The following is a 13,111-nucleotide window of genomic DNA, read 5'->3' on the forward strand; positions in this document are numbered from 1 at the left end:
TTTTTCTTTATGATTTTTTTCTTTATTATATAAGCCATGATGGGTGTAAAAAGGGTGTACTGAGCGTCTCGTGTTGCTTGAAATTAAATTAAATTGCTGGTCTCAAGTCAATTTGAAACGCATTAATCCGCCGCTTACAGGTTTTATAAGATTGCTATATATCGCGCGTTGTTATCGCAAATTGATCAAATTAGTAATTTTCAAAACCCCGTTATTTTATGAAAAAGGTTCAGAGGAAAAAAGAAAAAATTTTTTTTTATGTAGTACGACACAACGAATTTTATGCCAAAACAAGTGAAAAGTTTTTTGAAAATTCGACGACACCATTTTTGCAAAATGTATGAAATTTGTATGACTTGTATTTTTTCATAGACTTAGTTTATGGAATTATATGATTAGCATTTTGGTCTATGGAGGTCAAACCTATTATAAGTTCGTCCACATTCGGAAAAACAGAAAGCGTACAGCTGTTTTGCAATGTCACGTGATAATAATAACTAGATACAGTTATTTTTCATCAAAAATATAAAGGATGCAAAAACATCTTTCAAATGATTTTAAATGTTGTGTTTTTTTTGTATTTCGTTTTGATGTTAGAACAAAAAAAGACTGGGATCTCGTAAGAGCCTAAGCTTGAATATTCGACTGCTCCTTAAAAAGTTTTGAGAAAAATTTTTTTTTGCGATTTTCGCGATAAATTATTATTCAACTTATAAATGCAGAAAACAAAACATTAATCGCATTGATTGGTTTGGTTAGCAAATGCAATCACAGTATTAATCAGCAAATTTCTAACACAAACGAACTATGAGCTTTCAAATTGGCTTTTTGTGAAGGTTTTTTTTCTGTTTTTTTTACTGTTTGGGGAATCTCTGCAGTTTGTTTGAAATAGAATTGAAAGTTTACCAAACAATCAACATTTTGGCTAGTTCGGCTTCTGTATAAAGTTATAAATCGACATTAAATTGTGAACGAAGTTTTTCGAAATGATGCTGAAGTTTGATTGGCAAATTCTGGCCAATCAGATTGAAGCGAATTAGTTTCAGATCAAACTGTTGAAATATCATTGTTTTTGAGCCGAATAAGTTAAAAAAAAACTATAAATGTTCCGTCTTTTCCTTTGGGTTGAAAGGGTTAAAAAGCGTTGAATTAGTTATACCGCCATTCAAGAAATTGAATGCTAAAACGAATTTACTCTCAAATTGTCTGCCAAAAACTTTTTCATCACTAAGTTCCAACAAGACTGCTTGTATCAGGGTGAAGCCCTGAATGTTCCGAATGCCTTTTAAGGTTTATGGAGCGGTAATAACATGAAAAAATTAAATTTAATAAAAAAGTTAAGGAAATTAAAAAAAAACATCACCCCACACGTCATATTAAATACAAAGTGATAGATTTTGCTGCTATTAACAAATCAATTATGGCGTATAAGCTTCCTTAAACCAATTTGGAAGGATTTCTCAGACGAATTAAATCTCGTTTACGAGTTAATAGCGCGAAATATATCGCGCATTCATTGTCCCAAATTGGCCAAAATGGCAATCTTTAAACCCCCGTAACTTTACGAAAAATCATCACAGGTGATATATCTTTTCAAATTTAAGCTCAGGACAACAATACTTTTTGAATGATAAAAAAAAATTCTGTCTTAAATGGCTAGTTAAAAAGTCGAAATTTGTCTGAAGAAAAAAACCATCCCGAGCACAAATTTTCCGTTACTTTCGTTACGAAAGTCGGAACAGTAATTCAATCATAACATTTTTCACTTCATCACTTCAGCTCAATCACTTCATTTCAAATGTATGAATTTTAAAATTGTCGGTCAAATACAATTATTCAACCACTACATTTGGTCTGAAAAAAACATCTGCCATGAATGTTGCGCTATTTTCTTCAAAACACGGATCAACAACTTCAGCTCAAAGATGGTGTTTGGGTCAAAATGCACAATACAGCTGTACTTTTGGGCCCAATGACTTAACTAATTCCTCTGCAACACTAATACTAATTCATTGAGTTTTCCGAAAAAGCTATAAGAGATCAGGAGAGGAACCACCAAAGGCAAATTGAGTTTCTCGTCAACAAACTGTTTAGTCAAATAGCAGTTCCCACTTTTGCAGCCATCATTTTGGCCTACAAAATAAACAATTCTCAAACCGCAAAATTTGCGTTACAGTTGCTTGAATCCTATCTCGCGCAGTTTGCGCTGCAAGTGGCTTTCAACCAGAAATTTGAAGTAATTGATCTTAATATATTTTGGGGGCTATTCTCATGCGAGAAAGACCGAATGGCCGAAAAACTCGTGGGCGAAAGACCGAAAATAAACTTAGCTGAAAGTCAAATTTTCAAAATACAGTGCTGATTTAAATTAACCGGACAAAACGCGTTAAACTTGAAATTTAAAACGGATTTTTCTCAAATTGGGTTGAGTATAGGTGAAAATCTATGAAGATAAAATTTGCTTAAAATTTTAGCAGAATTAAAATGGTGTAATTTATTTTGCGAAACTCGGGCCCGAAATTTTACCCCAAAAATGGGTCATTTTGGCTTTTCTTAGTTAATCAAAAATTACGCCAAAAATACTCGGACGATCACAGAGATAATTAAATCAAAGTGAGCCCCCTACGTAGCCCAACAAACATTAAAAAGAGTATTTTCTCCAAAAAAAAATTGCAAATTGTTTAAAAATTGTTTTTAAATAAAAAGTTGGTATTTTATATAGTAAAAACGACCTTTTTTGTCTATCAAACAAAAATAAAATATTTTATACAATTTTTTGGAGGTTATGCCCTTCTTAAAGTTTGTTGGGCTACGTGAGAGGCTCACTTTGATATAATTTTGTCTATGATCGTCAGAGTATTTTTGGCGTAATTTTTGATTAACTAAGAAAAGCCAAAATGACCCATTTTTGGGGTAAAATTCCGGGCCCGAATTTCGCAAAATAAATTACACAATATTATTTCTGCTAAAATTGTAAGCAAATTTTGTCTTCATAATTTTTCACCTAAACTCAATTTAATTTGAGAAAAACGGGTTTTAAATTTCAAGTTTAACGCGTTTTGTTCTGTTAATTTAAATCAGCACTGTAATCAATTGCCATTTATTTAAAATGACTTAAGCCAAGCACTATTTTGCATCTTTCATAACGAAATCTTTGAAACTAAATTTGTTCCAATTCGCCAGCGGTCAGTGACAATTTGAAAACTTTGCATATGTTCGCCGTTTTTATATTCAGCCGAAATTATTATTAAGTCCCTGGACATATTTATTTTTATTTCAGATTTTCAGGTTTTCTTTCCAAATTTTAGACAACTGAAATTTGATTAGCGGATTGGTATTTTCGCGCATTCGATCCTTCGCACACGAGGGATTCCACCGTATATTTTGTCCCCAATTTATTAAAAATTTTTATATGTTCTACTTGCAATCATTTCCCTCTCGGTAGATTATCCGATAATTGCAACTATTGGAATTCTATAAGCTAAATGAATGACAGAAAAATTACTGCCATGTTTTAGCTGACACAAGAAACTAGTTAATTAAAAAAGGAAGTCATTTGAGTAAATCAAATAACCAGGCAGTAAAAAAATGCTTGAGTTTACAAATAAGTTATTTAACATACTTCATGGTCAACATATTCTATTTTTACTGGAAAACTACATGCAAAACGTGAAATTCAGAATATGACCAATGTTAAAAATTACATCATTATTCTGCTACTTGCACAAAGTAAAGTTCAAAAAAAAACACTATTGTTCAAAGATGCATCCTTGTTACCCCAAAAACGTCTAGATTTATGCAGCTTAGTCGTAGTAGTAACAAACGTAAACGTATTAATAGTACAAAGTATTATCAAATTTGAATGTTTCTAGAAGAAAATTTCAAACACGTCGTTGGCACCTTGTATATGGTTGTTTGAAACTACTTTAAGTGTCCGTTTTTTGGTTTATTGGAATGAGTTAACCAACGGAAAATGTTTAGTCCCTGGATTTGTTAACAAATTTAAGAGCTCTAAAGACATTTCGTTTTCTTCCTATTTCAGTTCAACAGTAAAAAGAGGGTTATATATACAATTTACAATTTCAAGTAATAATACAATCCGAGTAATAATACAAGGTTTTATAGTTTCTGCTACGTAATGTAACAATCTATGAGCATATATTTCAAAAATCTGGAGTAAAAAAATAGGTTCTAGCATTTCTTTAGAAACACAACCATAAACAAACATACCATACTCTATAATCGGTTTAATGGAGCAATTATAGTACTTAAGTCTATGAAGTTGATTTAAATAATGTTTTGAAAATCATAGAAATCCTACCATTTTGGAATTTCTGTTGCACACAGCTGACAAGTGTTATTGAAATTTTCATCGATTATTTATATGTAAACCTTAACGTTTTATCCAATCCACTTTCGTTTTTGTGTATCCATTAAGTACAGATTTGTTTTTTTAGCGATTCACACAATTGACTTTTAATTAACTGGAAATGGTTAAAAGCACTTCGTTCATTAGTTTTTCGGGCCGTGTTTTGAATAAAAAGTTACACAACTATCATCAGCATACAAACTTGCAGATGCATGTGGTGTCAAAAAACAAATCGCCATATCATTACTGCATGATCATAAAAATAGAGGACAGATAATTGAACCCTTTGGAACCTCTATCGATGTAAAAAAAAGTCTTAGAAGATTTCACTCCAATATCAACAAATCAAATTGCTTACCTTTATGAGATAAGACGAGATAAGAAATACTTAGTTCGCCAACAACTCCCCTGATGCCCACACAGTTAAACTTATTTACCAGTGTCTGTGATTGACTGTATCAAAAGCTTTACTTCAATCTAAAAAAAACGCTGCAAACTTTAAAACTTTCGTCAATGTTCTTCTTGATGGATTCTGTCAATTTTAGTACTGCTTGGACCCATGAATAATTCTGTCTAAACCCAAACTGGAAATTGCTTAAGATTTATGTTTTCTAACCAAAAAGGGTGTTATTCTGAGGTATTTTGTTTTCTCTAGTACTTTACTCAGGGCAGTCCGAAGATACATTGGACGGTAGTTAGATGTATTTGACTTGTCATCAGACTTATGAATCGAAAAAACCAAACAGTTGTTCCGAGAGAACGGGAGATAGCAAAATTAAAAATATGTTGATGATGCCGTCAACACCTTCAGCATTTGAGTTATTTAAGGATTTAATTGATTTAAAAATTTCTAAAGTTTCTACAGGAAAAAAGAACATTGAACTTTTTAATTCTGGGAAGTTAGCTGACAACGAGACATTTTCTATTTTTTTATTCATAATTTTTCCTTTGCTTGAAAAGTACTCGTTTGTTTGTTCTGATTTTTACTGACAGTCATTGCTTTTATGTTAGGTTCACGCAGTCGCCTAAATTTAAGGAAAACTCCTTTTTTTGTCTCTGAGTAATCTAAGAATTTCAACACGCTAATACGCTTTTCGAGCACCCGCTATCATCAGTTTGTTTGTCTAATTTTGAACAATTTTTTAGCATTCAATGTAAGCCCTAAGTTAAGTTCGGGTGAAAATTTTATGCATTTTTTGCCTTTTGCAAACAAGGTTTTTATCGCGGTGTTAAACCAAGATTTTTGGTGGTACTTTGGTTTTGCGATATGTTTCCTGAAAATTAAAAAGCAATTTATGTCGGATTGCAATTCCGTTGTTGTTGAATAAACTAGATAATCTATATCAATACTATTTCAATCAATTTTATCGAAACTATCATTCTTTTTGTACAGAAGTTTGGGAAATTTTCCTAAGATCCCTACGCCAGACAAAAGGATGTCTCCTTTGGGCAGGCACTAGAACAAAGCTGGTGACATGTGAGAGCGTGTAATGATCAGTTAAAACAGTCCAAGCTAATACGTAAGTGTTTTCATTGATCAAATCACGATTAGTGTTAAAATTTCCAATGCAACTCTCTCGAGTTTCTCCTGTTCTCGGCGGAGCTTTTGTGTCAATTAACGAAAACCCATTAGATTGGTTCAAATGGATGAAACTGCGGGTTAATTTTTTGTCCACTTCTGTGTCGATATTAAACTCTTTCAATATATAAAGTTTTTCACTTTTGAAGGATAATTTTTCAAGAACGTTCTCATAATCATACAAAAAATCAGTTGTTCTGATACTCGAAGAACTGTAAATGGCAGCAATTGAGACTCTTGTGTCTTTTTGCTTAGTGCTCAGCAAGATAAGGTCAAAACGCACAATAAAGTCTAAGTTGACTGACCTCAATCACATCTAATTAAGTTTTGGCCAAAATTGCTACACCGAATTTTTGGTTTCGAAAAATAGTGCAAAGAATTATTGGTAGCTATCAGTTTTGAACTGTTCCGCTTCCTTTGTTTGCCAAGTTTCACTCAGAATAATAACTGTCGGGTTAAAATTATTTGGTTGCAAAAACGACGAAAGAGCGTCACTGATGTTAAAAGTGAGAATTACAAAACTATTTCTAAAGTTTAATGCACTTTGACAAAAAAAGAATCTGCAAGAAGCCGTAAGTTTACATTGGGAAGCGTTATCATTGACATTGTATACTATTCTTTACAGTTAACTGATTTTTTACTCATGCGAACTTCCATGACAACGTTTTCTATCAGTCTTATAGCGTTGAGTAGTTTCACCATTTTACTGCAGACACGTGCTCCATTAATTGCCAGAGTGACACCAGATTACGAAAGATTGTCGATTTTGCAATTTAACAGCAAGCATTTCAAGCTGCTCAATATCTTTTGATGAATAAACGGGCCAAAATGTGTTCCCATCATTTTGTTTGGTATAATAAGCTGCACTTCGCAATTGTTAGTGGAACCTTTGATACCCGTATCTCTAGCTAAATTGAGTAGATCACGGTTGTGGAGATGGAGACGTTCAGTGAAGTAAACTGTTTTTTTTTGTTGTTTTTAAGGTTGAACAATTGTCTCTCGCATCTCTTCTGAATTTTTTCTTGCATCTCTTCTGAATTTATTTCTGATGGAAGTACACAAGTTTAACGATTATTGAAGAATCGTTAGCTTCACCCAAATAATGACAGGCTGTAATATACGCAGGGCAATATCCGACTGAAGTTTATTTGCATTGATAGTAAAATTGCTAATGTACATTACTGTTTTTATCACTCGGTTTTTTAAATCTTCATCTTCTTACAAAATTTGACCTAGTTTTGATTTTGAGTATTATCCATTTGTGAAACATAATTTTCTTGATACGCAATTTTTTTTCAAATAATTTGGATTTAAAGGAATTGAACTAACTTTGCAAGCCTTTGGTTAGGCTTACCATCTTGGGTTGATCCTTCGTGGTATCCAAACAATCTAATATGTCCCCTCTCATATTCACAATAAGCAGCAAATAAGTGACTTAATTAACAATCACACGATAAACGGCAAGAGAAAGTTTCAAATTTTTGGCCTTTATTTGCAGACATAATGTTTCTAAAACGTCATTGAAAGAGAGCTATTGTTCGTTTTGTTTTTTTAATGGTCGTTTTCTTTTTCGGCTTAGTTATTTCTGTCCAATTGAACAAATAACCAAAATTAAAACGTAATTTATCTGGCTTAATGAAGACACAATGCGTGTGACTGTAAAAAATTGTGGGGTCGTTGTTAAACATTGTACCGTGTCACCCAAACAGAAATTTGTCTTTCTAAAGTGAATTAGTGGTGGTCGATTTAAAAACCACACATAGTTGTTTTAACACGATTAAAAAAATGAGTAATTTTATTGGTTTCCCATCGCAAACTAGACATCGTAGTATTGTGTAATATAGCGGAACTCATTCGACGTTGGGACAATCAGCACCCATATATCACAAAATTGAGATAAGAAACGGATTTTATGTGTCTTGTTTGTATCGTAAATAATGGTGTTCCCAGTCAATAGATTATCGCAATTGTTAAAAAGTTGTCAATAGATGTTTCGATGTTTTGTATCGCGATGTATCAGATTTGCGTTTATCGATTTCTCAAACCTGCTAAAGGGTTTATTTTTGCCAAAACGGGGCGCAAAAGACCATTTTTTTTTCTATACGCCTGTTTATCGTGCCACTCTGCCAACCCAAGCCGACATTCTCAAATTACCTTTCGAACGTTTTGACCAATATTCGATATTTTTGAACCGACCCGACCAAAAAGTGGTATGACTTCAGTTTCTCGACCAAATTTTGGTTTTTTTTTTTTTTTTGGCACAAGAGCAAATGTGCGTGTATTTGCTCAACCCAGTTAAAAACAGATCAGAACTTTGTTTTGATTTTGTCTAGTAAATTTTTTCCATATATTCGCCAGACCCAAGTCAAATATGTTTCGACCAGCTCGACTATAATTTGGACTTGTCTCAACAATCTTGGCTCGAGATAACCGAAACACACACCAATTTTAACCGAGCCGGAAAAAATTGTATCACGTCGAAAGAAATGTATGAGAAGAATCGTTCCGGCTCAGAAACATTGAATGACTCCACTATATTTTTGTATTTTTTGGCTTTTTCGTTAATCAAGAGAAAAAAAACAACTCTGGGTTAAAGTATTTCACTTGACAGATATAAAAATCTTAAAAGATAAAGGATAAAAACTTGCCATGCCAATCGGACACATTGTCCTGACTACAGCAATTCAGTAAAAATGAAGGAAAAAACAAAATTTTTTTTCAATTGTTTTAATATATTTCGCTGATTGAACTAGATAATAAACTGCTAATTCGTACTTAGAGCTAAAACAATGGAACAATTGCAAAACAAAAAAATATATATATTTTTTTGTGAATCTCTTGTCTATTCCTTCATGTAAAGCAGCCTGAAATACTGAAGGTTTTGGAGCAGTTTCACGACAATGAGACAACTTTAAAATTACTTTTCTAAAATCCGAATCGAAACAACGCAGAGATTCATTCAAACAATACCCAAATTAATCTGACTGGAACCTCTGACTGGAGCAATGCCTCTGACTGGAGCAATGCCGTATGCTGGTATTACCGCTGTTGATTGCAGATATGGGGGAAATTCTCCTTCTTTCATTTCAAAATGCTCAGTTTTATAGAACAAATTATTCCGGTGTTTTCTTCTTTCACATGTGAAGTCAGATCATTACAAGCAGGCGACAACAATCTGTAGTAGCAGTAATCCTGCAAAATACCTGTTTTTACACCTGTTACCTAAAAATTAGCCCATCTAGGACAGATCCTTTGACCAAAAATGCAAGCACGCAAAGCCAAACACGACTTAAAGGAACGCTCAGCTTCAAAAAAAAATTCACAAGCGAAATTCGCACTGAAAAACAAACTTTGTTTTTTAGTGAGCTTACAGAGGAATTACAGCTGTCCAGAACAGGGGCGGATCTAGGATTTGCTCGAGGGGGGGCGGATTTTCAATAAATTTTCGAAAATTATGACGACCTTTTTTTTAGGTCGATCAGATTGATTTTCCGAGTTCTCCCAAAGCAGCAAAAAGACCCTGTTTTGCCAAATTTTCAGCGCCGAAGGCAATTTTTTAAAAAAAAAAAACAGGTCAAAAAAACCGTTTTACAAACTGTAATTACATGTAAAGTTTAGTTCTATCGAGCAAAGAGCGTCTATCTGCCACGACAGAAACATGCATCAGAGGTTAAACGAGATTGTGAAAGTGAATATACGAGTTGTGGAATTGTGAATGAATTCTCCTGTATGACACATCGACACAAAGCTCGTCGGCAAGATAATCCTTGTACAACATGGCGCAGTCAGCTCAGGATCAAAAGCATCATTTGAATATTCTTTTATTTTTGCACAATCACACAACGCAACCTTCAATAGAATAGTCGAAACAGACAGTCGGACTACATACGGCGATATTAGCTATATGAGCGTTGACATGCAAAAACGCCTTCGAAACCGCCCAACGTCAGCACATAAAGAAGAAACTACCAGTGAGACAAACCCTCAAATGAGATATTGCGAAAATAGAAACCAGGAGAAAAGGATAAATTTTGAAATTCAAAAGGCAAGAATAGATAGTAGGGGCGTATTATGCAGCTCACTCCTATGAGACGACATTACGAGGCCAAACTGTGCACTCGGTGCATTGTAAACGGATTCCGCAACAGGCCAAAATCAGATTTGCCGCGGAATCCGCAATATTGCTAATTTTATTTTATATTCTTTGCTGTTTTGGATTCCACAAAAAAATACTTAAAACAATGTACCGCTCAAAATCGCTCCATAAATAGGCGAATTTGCGGAAACCGCAACTGTATTTGCGGAATCCAGAACAGTTTGTGGAATCCACAAACAAACAATAAGACATGTGTATAGTTACATTGAGCTGTTGCGGAATCCGCAACTCTGAGCGGAATCCGCAAATTGTAAATGGAATCCGCAGTTTTTGGGCGCGGATTCCACTTAAATTTGCGGATTCCACTTACATTTTACGGATTCCACTTACATTTTGCGGAATCCACTCTCAGTTGAGGAATCCAGAACAACTAGCTATATTTGCTTGTTGCGGAATCCGCACCAAAACAAATGTGGCGACAAAATTTACGTTACAGGTACTTGTACGCGGAATCCCCGAAAAATTTTGTAAGAGGAAACCACTTACATTTTGGAACATGTTCAAAGATTTGTCTTTGGAATCCAGGAGCATACAGACACAAAATGGTGCGCCTATCCAGTGCACAGTTTGACACCTCGTAATAGAAGCCGACACTAAAGTAAAAAGTGCTGTTTGAGATAGAAAACACAAATGTCATTTTGGCAAAAAAGACCAAATATTGATCTACGGACGATTACAACCAGACATCTATACAGACTTGGACAACTTATTTGTCAAAGAAAAAGTCACAGCCTTCGAACGGTGCAACTTTATTTACAAAAGAAATACGGTAACTTTATTTACAAAAGAAATACGGTTTACAAAAGGTACAATACAAAAGAAAAATGGGCATTGAAACAATTTTACTCAGAGCTAGGAACTAAAGCTGATTGTGGAGATCGAGAGGAAAATGGTCCGGGATATGTTTACAGCACACATGCTGAGCAAGAAAAATTCAAAAAAAAACTACTGGCGCAAACTAGAACGTAAAGAAAGGCCTACGATTATGCGATAAGACAAGAAAAAGGAATGGAGCTCAGGAATGGAGCTACATAATTACAAAGCACCACAGTCAGAGACACGCGAGTACGTCGGGAAACCCGTCTAGCAAAGGAATGGAGCTGCATGATTACAAAGCACCTTAGTCAGAGACACGCGAGTACGTCGGGAAACCCGTCTAGCAAAGGAATGGAGCTGCATGATTACAAAGCACCATAGTCAGAGACACGCGAGTACGTCGGGAAACCCGTCTAGCAAAGGAATGGAGCTGCATGATTACAAAGCACCATAGTCAGAGACACGCGAGTACGTCGGGAAACCCGTCTAGCAAAGGAATGAAGCTGCATGATTACAAAGCACCATAGTCAGAGACACGCGAGTACGTCGGGAAACCCGTCTAGCAAAGGAATGGAGCTGCATGATTACAAAGCACCATAGTCAGAGACACGCGAGTACGTCGGGAAACCCGTCTAGCAAAGGAATGGAGCTGCATGATTACAAAGCACCTTAGTCAGAGACACGCGAGTACGTCGGGAAACCCGTCTAGCATTCAGTAGAAGCCAATAGCTTTCGTCAAACAAAGAGAAAATAAAATTCCGGTCACCGGGATCTTAGCGATGCATTGCCTGTTTGCCTGTTTCCAAAACCAAACCAAAGTAACAGTCACAAGAAAAACCAAAAATTCAAATAAATCAAAGACAACACCAGAAAGTACAGAAATGAAATAATAGCCGGCCTTGAATTCCTTAATAACCTAAACGTGGGAAAAGTAAGAAAATATATAAGTTATTGAGATCATCACCGGGCGCGAGTCGGGCAAAAGAAAAACAAACGTCGCAAAACACTCAAAACCGAGTTGTGGCAGAGGAGAAAGAAGAGGAACAATTAAAAAGATTGTACAAAAAAAAACTCAGTTGAGGATACGAGATGAACAAAGCCACAGAGATGAACAAAGAAAAATCTCAATGAGTCGAGAAGTGATGGGAAACAGGGTGCTTAACACTCTATTGAAAACTAAACTGAAAATCAAAAAAGTTTGAGTGCAACCGAGGGAGTGTTGTCCGTCCTGGTGTTTAACCTCGTTTATTTATATATTTCAATGTATCTGTATTGTACATCCCTGTTGATCTGAAGTGATATGTGCCGCCTTAAAGGCCAAAATAATCATTTGACCTTCACGATACCAGAGAAAAGCAGAAATGTTCTTAGTTAAAAGATGACAAGATATGTCTAACACTTGAACAAACGAATAATTGCAAAAGCAATCTTACTCGCCTTGCCTTGTTCCTATTCTAGTGATACGGAGACTAGGTCCGATATATGCAATCCTCGTAGGGCAAAAAAGTCCTTCCTTGTACGATAGCTCCATTGAAGGCTCTTTTAATTTGAGGCTGAAATCAAAGTGACTATTATAATTTTGTGATTATTCAGATTTTTTCAATAACATTTTGAATTATTTTTTGATTTTTACAGCTATTATGATTGTCCTATGGTAAGGTGGGATTTCGTTGTAAGCAATCAAGATAACACTTTGAAAAGTTTCACTATAGCATACAATTTTTTAAAAGTATTGAAATCACTAAGTGATTTTTTTTTAAAATGAATAAATTAATTGCGGGTATTGGAAAAATTATTTGAGGTGTTATAAAGGGAAGAAGTCGATGACTTTTGTAAAAAAATTTTGGCTAGGAGTTAAACCCGGCTCTCTTTTAACCAACTCAAATAATCATAAAACAAAGTTGTTTGAAAGTTGTCCATATGACAATTCGTTTGTGAGAAATCTTCATTTGTTCGTTTAAACGCAGTCAAGAGATTTCAAGGCAATCCAGAACATCAAGAACCATTTTAAGTAAGCTTTTGTTATTTCTTGGGGACTCTGGAAAATAGCCAAAAACCAGCCCTAACAAAGAATTATAGTAACAAAAATTTATAGCTTTCTCCCAAACAGTGATTTATTTTTTGAGGGTCTTTTATTTACAGTGGTGTTGGGGCTATAATGAGAAAAAACTTGGCCTGTTCAGACCCAGAA

The 13,111-nt window shown here is 34.7% G+C and overlaps 2 protein-coding genes across 2 annotated transcripts in view; both read right to left on the reverse strand.

Annotated features, from left to right (window-relative positions):
- LOC134839041 (CTD nuclear envelope phosphatase 1-like) overlaps positions 1 to 13,111 on the reverse strand; it is a 346,443-nt gene that overhangs the window by 241,881 nt on the left and 91,451 nt on the right. The gene's annotated exons all lie outside the window — the stretch shown is intronic.
- Positions 1 to 13,111, reverse strand: part of LOC134839039 (bromodomain-containing protein 1-like) — a 390,829-nt gene that overhangs the window by 147,279 nt on the left and 230,439 nt on the right. The gene's annotated exons all lie outside the window — the stretch shown is intronic.

This window comes from Symsagittifera roscoffensis, chromosome 2 (assembly GCF_963678635.1).
Source record: "Symsagittifera roscoffensis chromosome 2, txSymRosc1.1, whole genome shotgun sequence".
NCBI classification, from domain to species: Eukaryota; Metazoa; Xenacoelomorpha; order Acoela; family Convolutidae; genus Symsagittifera; species Symsagittifera roscoffensis.